General features: G+C 43.6%; 1 protein-coding gene and 1 long non-coding RNA gene across 2 annotated transcripts in view; both read right to left on the bottom strand.

The window, feature by feature from the left end:
- The window catches only part of cdh13 (cadherin 13, H-cadherin (heart)), a 251006-nt gene that overhangs the window by 223584 nt on the left and 9751 nt on the right, over nucleotides 1–17671 (bottom strand). The gene's annotated exons all lie outside the window — the stretch shown is intronic.
- LOC144383772 (uncharacterized) lies at nucleotides 2181–4295 on the bottom strand. Its single transcript, XR_013451206.1, has 2 exons — nucleotides 3889–4295; nucleotides 2181–3010 (listed from the first exon to the last, which is right to left on the bottom strand). It is a non-coding gene; the product is annotated as an uncharacterized LOC144383772 (long non-coding RNA).

Below are 17671 nucleotides of genomic sequence, written 5' to 3'. Positions count from 1 at the left end.
TGATGTTAGTAGCGGCTGTTTTCAAATGTGGTTTAGCCAGGCTGAACCCCCGTTTTAAAAGAGGAAGGGCCATCCTGAGCAGCCCCCGAAATATACCCCCCAAACCATTGCCATATTGTGTCTGAGATCCTATAAATCCCGGTAGTTCTCCGCCGGCTTGGTTCATATAATATGCCATATATCGGCCGTCGTCGTGTGTGTAGTGGCTATTCCTCATCTTCCACTTGTTTTCTTCTTTTTAGAAACGCTGTTTTATAGGTCTGAAATGTAGCTTCGCTATGACCTTTCCGTATAAAAAGGGTATGTATCCGTTCTGATCGTTTTTTATGGATATCTCAATATCATCAATAACGTTTTTGGAGAGAGATGTGTATTGCGGCCTGTCGTAAGTCAGAGTGGGTATGCGTCGTTGTTCGGCAGCCACATTTATACATCTTAGAAGAGGTACATGGCTGTCCCCCACTAATTGATAGTCGACAATATCGCTATATATGTAAAATGTGTAACAACCTGCATGTATATCGGCGGGATAGGGGGTGATGTGGGATCTGTCAGTAGTCGGTAGGGGAAAAGCCTCCCCATCTTTAAACCCCAATATTGTCGCGAGCCGTCCTACAAAGGTTATAGTTGAATCCTCTGTTGACCCCAGAAAGTATACGCGGTTTTTAACACTACTATAATGCATAGATACCCCCTCCAGCTGCGTGTTAGTGCTGATTCGAGCATTAAACGCTTTAACAATAGCCTGTATAGACTCATAAACCCCAATGTCCATAGTAAAGGCCGATTTAACCCTATTTTTACCATTGTACACTTTTACAACCGCATCTGTTTTCGGAAAACTGTACCACACTCTCGGATACTGGAATTCTACCAACCCCACCTCATGTGGTTCGCTCAGAACAATGGCCTTGGCTAATTTTGTCCTGTAGTTCCATATCTGATTTTTAGGATAAACCTGAGCAGACGCGTTACTAGGTAGTGTAACATAAAAACCATTCTGGGTCATCGTGCCGTGTCCTATGGTGGCCGGTTTAAGAGTGAACTCTCAAGATGCATGCATGTGTCTTTTATCAAGCATCCGTTATGTCTTTTTCTGAGACCCAGGAGTTAAACTTCTCGGGCCATCCCAACCATTTCACAAAGACCTGCTTCTTGCCTCTGGAGATTTTTCTATCCATAATTTTTTCTATTTTAAACATCTTGTTTTTACCTATAATTACTTTTTGTAACTCCGGTTTGTAAAACGTACCTTTCAACAATTCCCCTGCACAATCAGTTAGTTTATAAACCGGAGGATCTCGGGCTATACACCTTGATATTGTAAAATGCTCATCGGTGAATGTTTGTTTATAACCCTTCCTAAATCCCCCGCGGAGTTTTGATATTCTCACGGTGTCGCCCTTGTTAAATTTAAAGCATACTGGCTTCTGAGGGTACAACTTGTACAGTTGGATGAAGACCGTCTTCTCATTGTCTTTATTGACTGCTGATGGCTGCATCTTTATGGACCTGTGGTGTGAGTTATTATAGGCCTCGACAAGCTCCTGTACTACATCCACATATCTTCGTGAATTAACGGATGTTAAATATCTCCACATGCGGGTTTTAAAAGTCCTGTTAAAGCGCTCCACCACGCTGGCCTTGGTCTCGTTCGATGTTGAAAAATGCGTAATTTTATACTGTGACATTAACCGCTGAAAGTGTTTGTTATAAAACTCTGTACCTTCATCTGTTTGAAGTTTCACAGGTATGCGTCCGTCACTCAGAATGTCTTTAAAGGCTTTTGTGACTGTGAGGCCCGATTTGTTAGAAAGACATCTAACCCACGCATATTTGGAAAATACATCGATACACGTCAGTAAATACCGCACAGTATCATTTTCCTCAGCATATTCACCCATATCAACTAGATCAGCCTGAAACTGTTTGTCAATGCCGCTGACCAAAACCCTATTCCTCGGGAAATGTACGGCTGCCTTGGCGTGTAATGTGTACACGTCTTGCGCTAGTAGGTATTCGTTAACACTAGATAGTGACGGCGTCACCCCGGTACATTCTCCAACCGCATTGCGAAGTTTAGACACACTGCCTAACCCTCCCGGATGGGCTGGGTCTAGATAAATCTTCTGTAGAGTCCCTTCCATGATAATACCAAAGTATAAATGCCCGACAGTTCATTCGTTACAACATATTTTATTTCTCTTGTACAACATGTGACAAGCAGATTGATAGTATAGTAGTATTTCGCCCCACTGCAAAAGCAAAAATACATTTTCAGTTATAAAAACACTCAAGAACTTCATTCATTTTCGATTTCATTTTGTTTTTGTTTTTAGCATGTTAGATTGTTTTTACGCATCAATGTCTGTCGCATCATCATCATCATCATCATCATCATCATCGGGTACCTCCCATGCTTCATACGGGTTTGATACTTCTCCCCACAACCTGCCAAGCTTTTTCAGTTGGTTCATTTTGAGTTCATCTTCCCCGATCAGTGTATCATACATTTTCTGGATACTTTCAGCCGCATTGCCTCCAGATTTCAGCTCGTCAAGAAGTACTTCCGCACCCCCCTGGATGCGGTCTGCATCGACCTGAAGGTCATTCATATCCATAAACAGGAGGATGGCGGATATGAAGTTGTCATTCCAGAGCCTTTTCATCAGCGGATCAAAGTGTAGTTCGTAGAACCAGTCACATGGATATAAACACGGATGGTTTTTCTGACTGGGATTATTTGTTTGACAGCCGTAGCAGATCTCTATATTATATTTAACCCAGACCTTGTTCAACAGATGTAGCACCCCGATTCTAAGGTATTCTAGGAACCGTGCAGTATCCTTAAACACCTCGTGAGGTTCACAGAGCTTCTTTTCTTCTTCTTTTTCTTGTGTGGCCGTCGGTCCGGGAGGCGGAGTCTGAGGCGGGGTGTGAACCATCAGAGCTGGAGGTGAAGGAGAAGTGGGCGGGGTCCACCCCCCCTGGGTCCCTGAGATTTCAGAGACTAAACAAAAAATGTTTTTCTTTTTTTATGATTCTGCATGAATTAACATCAGTGACAGAAATATATATATATATACATATATATATAAATATATATATATATATATACACACAACATTAGCATAACCCACCTGTCATTCTTTTAGATGATTGAGGGGTGAATTATTTTCGGTCTACACATGGTAGTAGATATACCAGGTTGCACACCGCTCGGTGTATTGTCGTAAACAAGACGTTTTCTAACAGCCCCGTAAGCCTTACTGACGCTGTCTCTCTGGATAGATTTGTCAATCTGACTAAACACTTTTTGCAGAGCGGGCCAGTCACACCACTGAACAAAGAACACGAGGGGGAACCATATATTAAACTCTTCAATGGTAAGAGGGTACGGATGCTCTCTCCATCCTCGGCGGCCTCTTTGAGCTACCACATACTCTCTGTCTTCACAAACGTTTAAAAAAATGAAATCGTCAGGGCGTCTGTTGTACCGATCTGCCATGAGATGGTGTATTTTAGGCCCTGTTGTACTATACCACTGAACAGAGTATAGAGATTCTAGAAAACCTGATTGTTCAAGATCTATGCAGACAATTGATCGAAACTGCTGCCAATCTTTTACAGACATACACCCATGTCGACCCCCCACAGCAGCCTCATCATCAACTGTTTCACCAACACCCCCTCCTAGCTTGTCTTGGGCCTTGATTCTAGAAATCATAGTGACCGTGCCATCATAGTATTTAACATTATACACGTACCCATAAACACCCTCCAGCTCTAGCTCTACAGCCGGCTCTCTAGAAAGACATCCCTCACGCTTTTTCCGGCTCTGGGAAGCATCTACATCTGTATAGCATGGGCTATTTTCTGTAGACATACCTATGTCAGTCTCTGCGGCCTGCTCCATGCAATATGCAGCCTGCATTTTGCAAAGAATCCGTGTGCACAGCAATAGTAGCGGAACCAGCAACAGCAGCAACAGCAGCAGCAACAGCGGATGAGGCCAAAATGAGTGCGTTGGTGGTGGAGGTGAATAACACATCTATATATATGATGAAACCCCTCCTACAGTCCCGTGTTTCCGGTCAAAACTAACGCCCATCGCATAAAACACCCACTGATATGGCAAATTTCCAATCAAAACCAAGCACATCATCGTCAAAAATGGTTTACGTATCCATTCGTAAAATGACGCATTTCCGGGGCATGACTTCAAAATGGCGGCGGTCACATGCCCACCCCACACCCCTCCTACCCCCCAAAAGTTCAATGACGCATTTTTCCGGTCAAAATGGCGGCGGTCACATGCCCACCCCCCCACCCCTCCTACCCCCCAAAAGTTCCCTCTTGCACGCCCTCTGGCATGTGACTGAGGTCAAAGGTCACATGCACGCGCAAAAGTAGAGGCTATATACTACTTACAACCGACATTTTTTGTATTTTTTTGGAGACCTTTCCTGACAAACCAGGAAGTACTCAATACTGAAGAAATAGTCCAAAAGAAAATAAGCTTTTCAGTTGAGTTTGCACGACGACAACCAAAGCAGTCATTGCAAAAGATCAGTCGCAATGCAGTTGCTTCTGATTCAGGCTTAATCCCATTTATCGATCAAAGTATGACTGCAGCGAACTCAAGTCAAGGAAACACATTGGCTATTCAAGTGCACTTCCTCAAGCATTAAAGAGAAGGGGCTATCTGCTCAGCGAGCTACGCAGGCGCCGAGGCCGCTGACCACAGCTGAAGGGCCTTTTCCCTCCTCGTGCACTCTAAACTTTCCCCGGAGGCCGAGCCTCCGCTCCCCTTAAACAAGGTAAATTGAATTAGGACATTCTACCAGCTGACAAGTGTGAAATTGAGTCGAAGTGTACCCCGAGGTCAGGCGTTTGAGATGCAGGACTTAAACACCACAAACAGAACACAGCGAGATAGAGCTATGCCGTCTGAATTCTAACAGCTGGAGCTCACTCAGTCGGGGCAGCAAGGGGGTTTACTTCAGTATGTGGGTGGCTGAGCGTGCGTGTTTGTCGACGTGTGCGCTGGGATAACATCTCCGCGGTGACAATAAAGTTGGGTGGAGTCGTATGAAAGCTATTTGGAGAGAAATGAAAAGAAAGTCTAATCGCATTCAGCTTATAGTGCCCGAAGAACACAATATGGGAGACGGAGCCGCTGTGGAAAAAACCCAAAACATGGAGAGAAATGATAACATACACCGTTGGCCTGTGCTTTTCAGGCTGGGTATTCATCTGTCAGTCACAGCTAATGCGGCCTGTTTGTTCAATTCAGATCTGTCCGTTTCACTCACACCTAACTGGATGCACGTACAAATGAAGGACCCTCCAGCTGTGAAGATGAAGAAAGAAATGCTGCAGCAAATCTACAAGAATGCAACCAACAATACCAAACTCTATGATTTATAAAGAGGATTATTTCACTTCGGGTAACTGCTGAGTCTGCGTGAGTTGCTGGAGAGAGCCAATATAAAGATAGACAAAAAAATGGACATGGTGCAGAATGTTCCTCTCGGTCTACAGCCTATTTCCTTCTGCTGCCATCCATGGGTGTGATGCATGGTGTTCCATCAATTTAAATAAACAGAAGACTACCTGCATCTACCTGTCCAGATTGTGATCTAAATCCTCTGCGTAAATATGCCCTGGCCTCCACAATGCTGCAATCCATCAGAGCACTGCTGTGGCCTTCCTCTGCAAATCACAACACCGCATACAAACGTCCTCCAACGCCTGCAGACACATCCATTTCCTGCTTATCGTCCTTCGCTTTCCACTTGACTATGACTACTATTTCCCTGCCTGTCACTCTGCCTTTTCCTTCTCGTCTGTTCTCTCTTTCACTGTTTGTTCTCTTTAAACTTTTCTCCTCCATCATCATTTCCCTTTCCAACCGCCCCTCCTCGGCCTCCGGCGCCAAACCATCTTGTTTCGCTCCTTCCCTCTGACCCCTACGGTCAACCATAGCCCCCCTCTATCTCCCACACCGGCCTTGATGCCACGCGTTTGCCTTATCAATCGCATTTTCTCACCCATTCATTGCTTCTGGCGTCGGACTGTTCCATCAGTCACCGCTCAACACCCGCCGTTCACCCCCTCTCACCCCGTCGTTGTGATGGTTAATTCCATCAGTCACACACCTCTCAAACACCCTCACCAAGCCCAGCCGCTTCCATCGGAGCGTTAATCCATTTAAAAGAGAGGGCGGCTTCCTACCTCGCTGGTGTGACTGCGAGGTGAGGCCACAGAGAGAGAGGGGAATGGAGAAGAAGGGATGCTTTGTCACAGTAGATATAAATGCCACGGCACAGAGCAAGGACAATAATTAGTATTTTATTGTGAGAACGGGAGGTGTATCCGTTAGAGGGGAGCCTGAGAGTCAGCTCTGAACTGTGGTTGAAGCTGTGGGGGCCGATGGCGACGGGTTCAGGCATGGAGAAGAAGACACGTCTCTTTGGGGCTAAGCTTAGTCGGATTGAACTGAAAGTGTGGTTATTATTATGATAACATAGGATATTTACTAGGGCTGTCAATAGATTTAAAAAAAATTAACTAATTGATATCACATTTTAAAATTCATTACTCTCAATTAATGCAGATTGATGAATGTTGTTGTTGTTGGGTTACAATCATGTTTTAATGAATGTTTGTTTTCTTCTAAAGACTAAATCTTAAAAGCAATGAGTAATCACATTAGAAATTGTGTATATTAGACACTGTTGTTTAATTGTTCATGTTATTTCTAACACAAAACTACACACATTTGATCATCTTGGAGGCAGAATTCCACCGGGTGGAACATGTTGAACTAGTGACTCTTTCTTTTGTCCTCATTTAAAGGCTGTGTTTGTGCCAACAATCTCCCCACATTTAGCCAGAACGTTTTCAAACCACGGTCTTTTAGGGACACAGTGGTGGTCCTCTGCAGACTGTGTGCCGCGCAGGGTAGCGTTAGATGTTGAGATGGAAGTAGCAGAGCAGCTAGCTTAGCCTCGCAGCTAGCTTAACATAGCAGTGCTTTAAGTGGTCCGTTTGACACCCACCTCCTTTCTGTTTGACACGTGGAGTAATTTCTCAGCACAGTTTGCCGCTGTATGTCGCAACACTGTTTGTTTTACTTCCAATGCAAAAAGCTCTCTCCATCTTCATGTAACTAACTGCAGCTAGCGGCCATTTTGTTTCCACAGTGAACTTTACAAATGAACGTTAACTACATTAAAATATTGTTTTTAATCTAGGCCACAATAATCGCATAGATTAATGCATTAATGTTGACAGCCCTAATATTGACCATGTTGACTGTCTTTCTTTTTTAGTGTTGTTGTAGAATGCAAACAGTTTATCATGCTGATGCTGTTGCTCAAACTAAAGACAATCATAAATCAAAGTGTTGGACATTTCACCTTTGAAACCACAAACATCTTGGCCTCATGGTTACAAATGAGTGTCAGGGATTGCCAACATTCATTCTCTTGTACACAAATGTGTACATACACACTCTAGACCAGAGTGATGGACCAACGGACAGAGTAACATTGCATGAATAAAGAGGTGGCTTGATTGTTTTTACAGATTTAAGCAAGCTTGTACATGTCTTTTAAAACCTCAGAGTAAGTACAGGGCTGACTTCTCGCATTGATTTATCACACGCACAAAAACTGCCTAGACATACTGCCACAAAGTGGGTTTATTTAGTATTTTCCTGCCTCTTGTGTCCTGTGTTTACCTCACTTCTTGCCCTCGTGTGTTTTCTGCTACGATTGTGAATCTGTGACTGTCTGCCGTGTTCCTGATTGTTTTCTGCTGTTTCCAATCACCTGCACCCCCCAGTGTATTTTAACCATGTGAGTCCCTTGTCTTCTTGTCGGTTCGCCAGTCAATGTCGGTCACAGTCTTTTGGAAAGAAAAATGTGGTTAGTCTCTGTTCGTGCTCCCTGTCTCCTGTTCCTGCTTCTGCTCCTCCAGTGGTAATCTTTAAATAAAGTTTATTTCATATTGAGAACGAGATCTGAGTCTTTACATGGACTCCCAGTTGATTCGTTACAAATCCATTGGAAATACACGCTTAATGAATATTGGTTATTATATATATTGGTGAAACATTTGTACAGGGTCCGTGTGAAGTACCCTGCAGTCATCTCCTCACCACTACATACTGTCGTTATAGGGCTGAAATGTCTGATTGCTGTCTTTTGTATCTCTGTGATTTTGTTCTGAAATCAGCCTCCTCTGGTCATCATTCAACACGAGCAATCCTGCATCTTCCATTCCAGTCACATATTTATGCAAATATCTCAAATTTAAAGCTCACAGCTTAATCTTACACCTTTTTTTCTGTATAGTGTCCGCATATTGATGTGGGAACATACTGACTAAAAGAGTTTAAAATAACCTGTCGAGAGAATTCTGCAGCTGAGAACCAGCTGTGGTTTGTTATGTTGGCCAGATAAACCAGGGCGGGGGGGCTCGATGAATGTGAGTGGCGCTGTAGCTGAGGTGTGATGATGCTGTGCTCCACAAAATCTATCCTTGAGTAGAGAGGTTTATTTCCACCCTTGCTGTGATTCTCTGCCTTCCTGTTTAGCCTCATCGTCTTCCTCTTTGGAGGACGGAAACGCTCACCAGGCCTCACATGGTGAAAATACTAATTATAATGAAGAGATGGTGATGCAATGGGGTGGGGAGAAATGAAACAGAGCTCAGATAATGAACAGGGGCTGGCGGTGGGGGGGATTGAAGGCTTTTTTCTATTTTCTTTCATTAGCAAAAACATGAGTAAGAGTTCTTTGTCATCATTTCATTCTCAGCTGCCATCATCTCTGATGCAGTGTTGTCATTCTGCTTTAACCTGATCAGCAGCTGTTCTGCATTTGTTCTCTTCATTATGGACTTTCCATTATCAAGGCGTTCTCATTATCTTTCCTGTTTGTGGGTGTTGAATTCTTCGTTGCTATTGTGACTTGCCAAATATCACCCAGAGGTGTAGCCACTTGTGTACTTAATCTAAAATATTCTATTTCATATGGTTACGATTCACTTCCCCAGTCTTTGGGCCTTTCATCTCTCTGTTACTGATTTTTCAGACGGCTTATATCTCTCTTTATTTTCCTCTCGGTCTCACACTCAGGCGCTATGCCTGCCTTAACTTTCAGACATTATTTAACATGCTTTTAGTGTGTGTATTACTTTTCATGCCAACCCGTTTTATGATTTTCTTCTCTTTCATCATCACCTTACCGTCGCTTCCTCTGTCCACCACTAACACTTCCCTGCCTCCCTCCTCTCAGACGACCTTTTCGAATAACGAAACAACAGATACGGAAACAACTTACAATAGCAGATCCCTCTCTGCCAGCCCTCATTCCTCAACATTTGGATTATGTAAAATCGCACCACAACCTCGAAGACACCGCGTGTGTTTGTTTGTGTAATTTCCATAAATTGAGAGTCAGTCTCAAGTGGCTGGCCTGGGGGCTGATGATCAGTAGCACTTCCATCCTCGCTCTGTTTGCCGGCCCCAAGGGGAACCAAAGAGACGCGCTCAAACAAACGCAGACGCGCACACACCACCGCCCCTGGGACCGCCGGGTGCCTCGGGCTTGTCTCCGTCTCCCTTCCTGCCAGTCGGCATGGGTCTCCACGAGCCGGATTTCCCTTCACCGCCGGTGTGCGCTTTCCTTCTGACAGCACGCGACAACCCTCCTTTTTCGGAAAAAAATATACACGACCGCGCAACGCACCTGACTGAAAGAACAGGGGTTTTCTGTTTTTGACTGACAACAACATGTTCCTCAGTCATTTAGAGTGCTGTGCTGCGTGAAACAGACGTACGGACAGGAGGATGAAGACACATGCGCGGCAAACACAGAGCTTTGTTCAGGTTTTCTGCCTCGTTTTCCAAGAGTGAACCGTTATTTCCCAGCTCCATCAACCCAACCCCCCCCCCCTCCCCTCCCTCCTTCCCTCCCCTCTCGCTTCCTCTATCCACCTTGGTGTTGTGGATGCCGCTGTAAAACAAGTGTAATTTGTTATTCCTGAAAGTGGCCTCCTATCAGGGAGCCCTTGAAGTAGTGATAAAACTCAGAACAATGTGAAGGGATGGAATGGAAGATGGGGGGGGGGGCTAATTATCAACAGAACCCGCGACTCAAAATCGCTTGCCTTCCAAAAAGCCGGATAATAAATATAACGAGTTTTGTTTTTTTTCCCCTTTCTCTTCCTCGAACACATTGAAATCCTCGGACTAGTTCAAAGACAGGTTTTCATCGGATTGGACGGGTTTTATGTCGGACAGCCGTGTTATACCAAGGATGTAATGGAAAGGACAGGCAAGGATGAGAGTTGAAATTCTTCTGCGAGGAAAAGATAAGAAGCATCAATGACGCAGCCTTCCGTTTCATCTGTGCAGCTTGTTATTGTCTCCCCACTGTAGCTGAAGCTCGATTTTGTATTCTGCCTGTGACCACTATACGTACGCAGGAACTGCACCAAACAACAGCTTTTCAAAATGATTGATCTCTGTCTCATTCTCCCATTTGATGGGAGATTTATCCCTTAATATGTGAGAAAAGTAGTGAAAAGAGACACATATAAAACACTTGTCATTGAAAGTTTTTATTATTATTGGTAAGTATGACTCAGTAAGACTGACTTCATTATATATTTTGGAAGCAATTATTTCCAACAAAAATAGCCGGTATATTCATTTATTAGGCTGAAGGGAGACGACAGAAGGATGCAAAATCTTGGCCAGAAACCAAAAGGCTTAGATTAGCTAAAAGTGGGTTGGATAATTGAAAATAAATAATCCAAAAACTGTGTTAAGTTAATAATCGTCAGGAGACATAATATGTTAACAGGCTATGAAATGAACAGCAGCTGAATTAAAAAAAAAGAGACTAGAAATGCATAATAATAAAACACACATCCAACATACACCTGATGTCACCGAACCAGTCTGATCTGCAGGAGTCCTTTAACTGCACGCAGTTCATAGGTGTGCAGATGCAGCCAAGGTTAGAGGAAAAGGGCCTGGAGGAGCTGTTGAATGGTGCTCAATTGTGTTATTCCATCTATCTTTCTCTTACTGCACACACACACACACACACACACACACACCCACAGGCCTACCAACTCTCACGGTTTCGCCGTGTGACACACGCTTTTGCATGTTTTCACACGCACTCACGCCACACAACCAATTTCTCACGGCAAAAAAAAAAATCTGATTTTGGGCCGAAGCGCGTTCGTTCCTTTTCAAACTCCCCGACAATAGATGGCGCTAAGGAGCGCATCTGTAAACCCATTCGCTGCATAGACATCCTGTTTACCCCGAAGAGTCCCGAAGTTAGCAACAGAAGAAGATTTTCAAACAGACACAACCGCGGGAGAAACTCAGGAGGAGCAAAGACTAAGGTATGTTAATGACATGTGGTTCAATTAAGTACTCACTCTCTTAAACTTTAAATCTTGAAAGAAATTATTTGTTGTGTTTGTGCGTGTGATTTTGAGTGGTGAATGTAAACTGTCACAACAAGCAGCAGGAGAGCACCTTGTTAACCTCTTGGTATACTGCATGCTCAAAACATCATAGCATTGTTTATTAAGGCTGCTCACATAGCATTTATCTTTTTATTTACAGGCCAAAGAAAAAGACCCTCTCAAGAATTTTCCAAACAGCACTTTGAACAGGTAAGATGTATTCCAAAGAATTTAACATAAAGACAGGAAATTTGTGCAATAGAATTAGGCATGTTTTTGTAAATGAGAGTAGAGTTATTAAAAACCATTTTAATTCTTTAAGGGAGCAAAGATGTCTCGTAAAAGACCTTTGCCAGGCCCAGGACAAAAGGGAAGTCTGTTATATTATTTAAAGAACCAGCCAAGTCAGAAAAGACAGACAAACACACTGTCAGAACAGCCAGAACAGTCAGACCAAATGATAGAAACAACAGGGCGACAGACATACACCAACGTGTGTGGCTGCGTGCGCGGCAAAATTTTGGTCACCCCCGACAAAATCTCACTCCAAGGTTTTTTGAAAAGTTGGCAGCTCTGCACACACACACTGTGAAGCTCAACTGTGAGGTTTCCCAGTTGTCCGTTGTAGCCTGCTACTAAAGGCAGGCCTTAATTCCCCCCAATCACAACTACAAAGCCCAATCTCTCCACTCAGAGAGAGATCCAGTAGGATAAAAAAAAAAGGATTGCCCCAAAGCATTCCCTTTCAATGCTCACCACTCACTCCAACAACACACACACGGCCACGAATAAAGCCTCTGCTCACTGGCTGACAAAAGAAATGAGAAAATGGAGGCCACCCACGCTTGCGAACAAATACCCACCACTGTATATTGTTTGTCAGTTTTCATATCCTTCCATATTTATTTTCCCTCTAATACAAAATAGTGTAAAGTAAACAATGATAAACACGGCCATTTGTTGTTTCTCTCCCTTTTGGTTTAAAAGTTATTGAAAACATGTTCATGTCACTGTTGTTTACTCCTTAGCTTCAGGGGGTATTGAGTCCATACTTCTCCTGTTCAAATCCATGTCTGTTCTCTCTGGTGAGTAACAGAGGAAGAAGCCAAGTAGCTCCGGTGCGTGAAGAAGGGGCCATAAAGGCACCGTGCGTTACCTAATCGACAGCCTCTCGATAACAACCCTTCATATGTCTTAATTAATGAGCAAAACATGGAGGGGGGTGGAAGATTTTTGAAATATTACCCTTCGAGTGCTTAAAAATAATGGAGACAGGGGTGCAATGAGTGAATGTAAAGAAATGGTGCTATAAGCAAACCCAGTAAAAGCATAAAGATAATGAATCCAATTCTCTGCAGCCGTTTCTGGTAATATGATAATGAAGGGAGGTGTTTGGAGAACGCTGGGGCTGAGATAATGATAGAGGAAAATGTTTGAGCCTTAGGAACAGAGCCACGTTTCTGGACCAAACTGGAGTACGACGGATTTTGATTCCAGCAATTAGACGTTTCCCTTTGGCCATATAGGGAACGGGGAAGACACGTCAGAATTGGTAAAGGAAGCTGTTTCATCTCAGGATGTGGCAGGCCTTTTGTACTGAGTAAAGATGGGACGTAAGGCTAGGAAAGCTTGGATATCGCACAGCTGGCGGTGAGTGGAGGTTGTTACAATGAGAAGATATAAAATTAGAACATTGACGTGAAGTCAAAAGATCCACTAGTACAGACCGGAGACAGAATACATCAGGATTGGATAGTGATTTGTGTGATGTGCAATCACAAAAGTTAACACACAGATAATCATTCCTCTCTAGTTAGTCTACTGAAGGATTAGCAGTTGGTTTGGATTCAGTCTTACCGGTATCATCAGCATCATTACAAGCTGCTCAGCTATTTTCAGCCAAAACAAATGTAACCTGCCAAGCTGACATGTTAATTCAGTGACTTGCCAGTGAACAAAGCCACTCAGCAGCTTGAAAACATTTCAAACGCCTACAGAGACGAGTATGCGTTGGTTAAGATGGCAGGTCTGTACACAAACAAAAAAAAAATGCAAAAACTACAAATGCTGTCTTGGGCACGTCGACCAGTTGTGGTTTGACTTCCCCTTTTGAGTCTTAAAACATGTGGTATTTACACTTTAAAATTTCCCACATTCACAAATCAGTGGTTCCATCCTGTGCTTTTGGTCCACGTAAAGGAGCCCTGCCCCTTTAAACGTACTTACCCGCAATTAACATCCAGTTAAACACCACTGAGCGCGTTTGACTGCACTAATAGCGGAGTCTCACGAAAGGGCCATTTTTTTTACCCTCTGTGACACTGAAAGGGTGTCAAATAAAAAGGAGATTAGGGAAGCTGAGGGATGATAAAAGGTGATTTTTAATAAGGACGTGGCGCCAAAACAAATTGACACAGCAGGTGAGTCCAAAACATTTAGTAACTGAAACTCCATTAAGTAAACCGAGCCGAGACAGGAACAGTCATCAGACGAGCCGTCATAGAGACAGAGGAACACGAGGTTTAAATAGACAGCGCAGGCGTAGAGGTGATTAGATTGCAGGTGGATTCCATCAGTGACAGTGCACACAATTACAATGTTGCGGGAAGTGAAGTGAACATGGCCGGGAGGCAGAGAGAAAAACAGGAAACAAACTTAAGCAAAACCAAGATCGTGACGGGCGTTTGCACATGTGTGTTTCAAGTAAAAAAAGAGATATTACGCACTGAGAGGAGTAGTTCTTGTCAATGCCTCCACACCCGCCTTTTTTTAACATATAAAACAACCCGGTGAGAACAGACGACCCAGACGAGAGTCAGTGGAAAGAGGTGAAGCAAAAAGATGGGAATAGCATGTAGGTAGTTGCTAAGAGAGCACAATTTGTCATTCAGCGCAGCAGCCTGGGAACGCTCTCACCAAATAAATATTCATGACAGGCGGAAAGGGCCGCTCACTCTCGTCCTACCGCCACTGAAAAAGAAAAAAGCAGGGGTAACTCCACGTGAGAAATGGCTCTGTCAAGACCCATTTCAGAGGCACAACTCAGCGACCCTGTCCACCCAGTGTCCACACATCAGCGATGCCGCGGAGTGTCCATCTTCTTCCGTAATTCGTCCGTCTCTTCCCTTTCTCCCAAACTGCTTTTGCTTTTCCTTCCCACTCTCCAAACTGCCTCAGCTTTTCCACCATCATTACCTCCACCCTCCACTCTCCATCCGTCGCCATCTCTATTCTCCATCTGTCCCTTCCACTCTGCATCTTTAACCACAGCCAGACTGAAACACGGTCTGTTGCTCACACTGGCAATTCCGCCTGCTGAATGCAGAGTGGCTTCTTGCTATGCAACATATCTACTAATAGGGTTATTGATCTTTTGCACAGGAGAGCAGGAGCAGAGGAATGTTTGCGTTTTTGGCAGATGAAAAGAGGCAGATGGATAGAAAACACAAAGGCAGTTGATGATAATGCGAGATAAATGAGCAGCAGAGTGATAGAAAGAGACGATCCCTGGAGGACTCCTTTCTGAGGCCGAGTTGGGGTACTGAGGATTAAGCTCAACCTGTGAGCCAAGAGCTGAGATACAATAGTTTGTTTCCCCTTAGTTTGAAAAAAAAGCATACCATGAAGCATTTAAAACCTCGCACATGCCAACCACGCCGCCTCCACCCTTTTGCTCAGAGTGGTTAAAAAGCTGTGCACGCCTGTCATTACAAAGCATCCAAAACCTGCGTGGATGAATGTGGATGAAGAGCAGTAACCCACACTGACTAAATTAAACAAAGGTAAGACAGAGATAAATAGATTTCCAGCCAACCCTAGATCCCTCACAGCAGCTGTAGTGCTCGATTTGTCTTTGTCAATATGGCAGATAATTCAACGGGATGTTGAGACGTCCTTGAACAGAAAAGGTTGAAGCATGTAACGTAGTCTATGAGCCACGATGTAGAGCTCTGGGCAGCTCTGCATTGAAACATTTATTTATCTTCTACATTTTTACGGCCTATTTATATAGACTGATATTTGCGGATGACAGAAACCGTCTGCCAGCTGTGACGAGATGTTCCTCGTAACATAGTGTGCATAGTGTCGTCTTGCATACTAAACAGTTTCACCATTGTGATCTTGGGGCTGGAAATTAAGCCTTTGTAATCAAAGTGTTTTACACTCATCTACACTGACTACAATTGATTTGAGTGGGCAAAACAAGCCAGATGTGAACAGAACGCTATTAGTTAGCATATGCAAAGATAATCTAAACTTTGGATCTTTGCGTACTAGGTTTTTATATTTTTTAAAGATCAAATAAAAAAGCTCCACCAAGAAATACACTACCAACATGACCGAAGAGATGGTTTGAATGTGAAGCTTGGTTGGTTATTGCAGAACCCTCTTTTCAAAAGACACAAACTCTAATCAAAAAGAGCAAATTGCCTGGAAGCAGGTGGCACGAGGCCAGGAGAACCAACGATGCACGCTGGTAAGGCTCACAGGGAGGAACCAAGAAATCACTGGACACACCGTTTTCCCTACGGACAAATAGAATAACAGAGACAAAAGACACACATGGCTTCAATACACTGGGAAGGTGCAGCTGTTTTAGAGGCAGGAGGGGCAGACAATCACAAGGGAGGGAAAAACACACCAGGGGAGGAAGTGAAGCTCACCCAGGGGCACGAAGAAATAAAACAGGAACTAACCCCATACCGCGCCATTGCAGCTGACTGTTTGGAAAAGGGCAGACACTATCAACAAAATGCTTGGGAAGGTGTTTGGATCAATCAAACTCTTATCAGTGGGAGTCTGGAGTGGAGCAAGAACATCCTTCCGATGGCGAAGAAAAAGCCCTCCGATCTTGTGACATCGCATGCAAGGTAGAGATGCAGCGATCGGCTTCTGTGATCTGACAAACCGCGGAGACAAATGCTGGAGATCAAGTGTGAACACCAAGATCGTGAAAATGTGTGTGTGTGTGTGTGTGTGTCCAAGAGCGGGTGGTGTGGAATAGTTATCAATGCATGACATGCGTCACGTATAACCAAAATGTATGTGATACAGGGTTCTATATGGCTCTGTGGGGGCAATTAAAATGGTGGTGGATCCAGATAATCGCTCAAAATGGCACATGAAGCTCAGATGTCGTATTTCCAATCTTTAATTTAAAGTTCAGGTCCCTGTGGGTTGAGTCAAGGTCAAATCTAACAGTAAATCATTGGCTCAGATGACAATATGGCCATTTCTAAAAAAAATAAAGAAAAGAATCACTGCAGAGAGGAATATTTTAAATCCTATTAATTAATACCGGTGAGTAAATGGAAATGACACAATGGGTTTAAAAACTATTACAAGGCAACAAGCTTTGGGTAAGTAAAAACAATAGGTACTACTTTGCAGTGTCACCACAAAGTGCGATTGACTCAGACCAATAATACTTCCTGACACCACCAGTCGGACTGAACACTTTTAGTGAGCTGGAGGGCTGAGGCACTATGAATTTTGAGAATTATATTTTTAAATTGATAAAATGAAACTGTCGCTTATATGTACGTATTTCACTGCAAGTAAAAAGCTTTTTAAAAACAGGCTGACTTGCCCACTGTGAAGGCTTGAAACGTGTTTGTGAAACAGTTTCAGAATCAGCATTAAAAACCACGCGCAGGGAATCCGACTTTGATGTCTTCTTATCTCCCGTCTCGTTCAGAATAGCACATGAACTGTCATATGACCTGCTCGTCTTATTAGTTCTGTGGGGAAAACATTCCCACTTGTTTTCATCCCAATCTTTAGAGCACGCTCAGCATTGTTGTTGTTGTTGTTGCTGTTTTCTCTTTATTTATTTGTACAACCTGTGTGTCGAGTTTTGTACGATCTAGTCACCCCGCCAACTAGAATCAAGACAGTGTGTGGATCAGGGATGTGGAGAATTAAACCATAGCTGCATATCAGATTATCAGTGGTATTGAATACCTTTATGGGGAATTTCACCCATCAAAGTCTGTTTAAAGGTCTTCCTCCATGTGCTGAATTCAAATCCCCATATGTGCATCCCACCCAGCAACTATTACTACACAGATCTCTAAAAACACTAAATGACATGTGTGTTTGGTACTTCTTAATTTCCAGCACCCGAGTGGTGCTTTGAATTCAAAATCGTTTTATTTTCACACTAACA

The sequence above is a fragment of the Gasterosteus aculeatus genome, chromosome X (genome assembly GCF_964276395.1).
Source record: "Gasterosteus aculeatus chromosome X, fGasAcu3.hap1.1, whole genome shotgun sequence".
In the NCBI taxonomy this organism is placed as follows: Eukaryota; Metazoa; Chordata; class Actinopteri; order Perciformes; family Gasterosteidae; genus Gasterosteus; species Gasterosteus aculeatus.
This window is presented reverse-complemented; position numbering and strand designations above follow the sequence as displayed.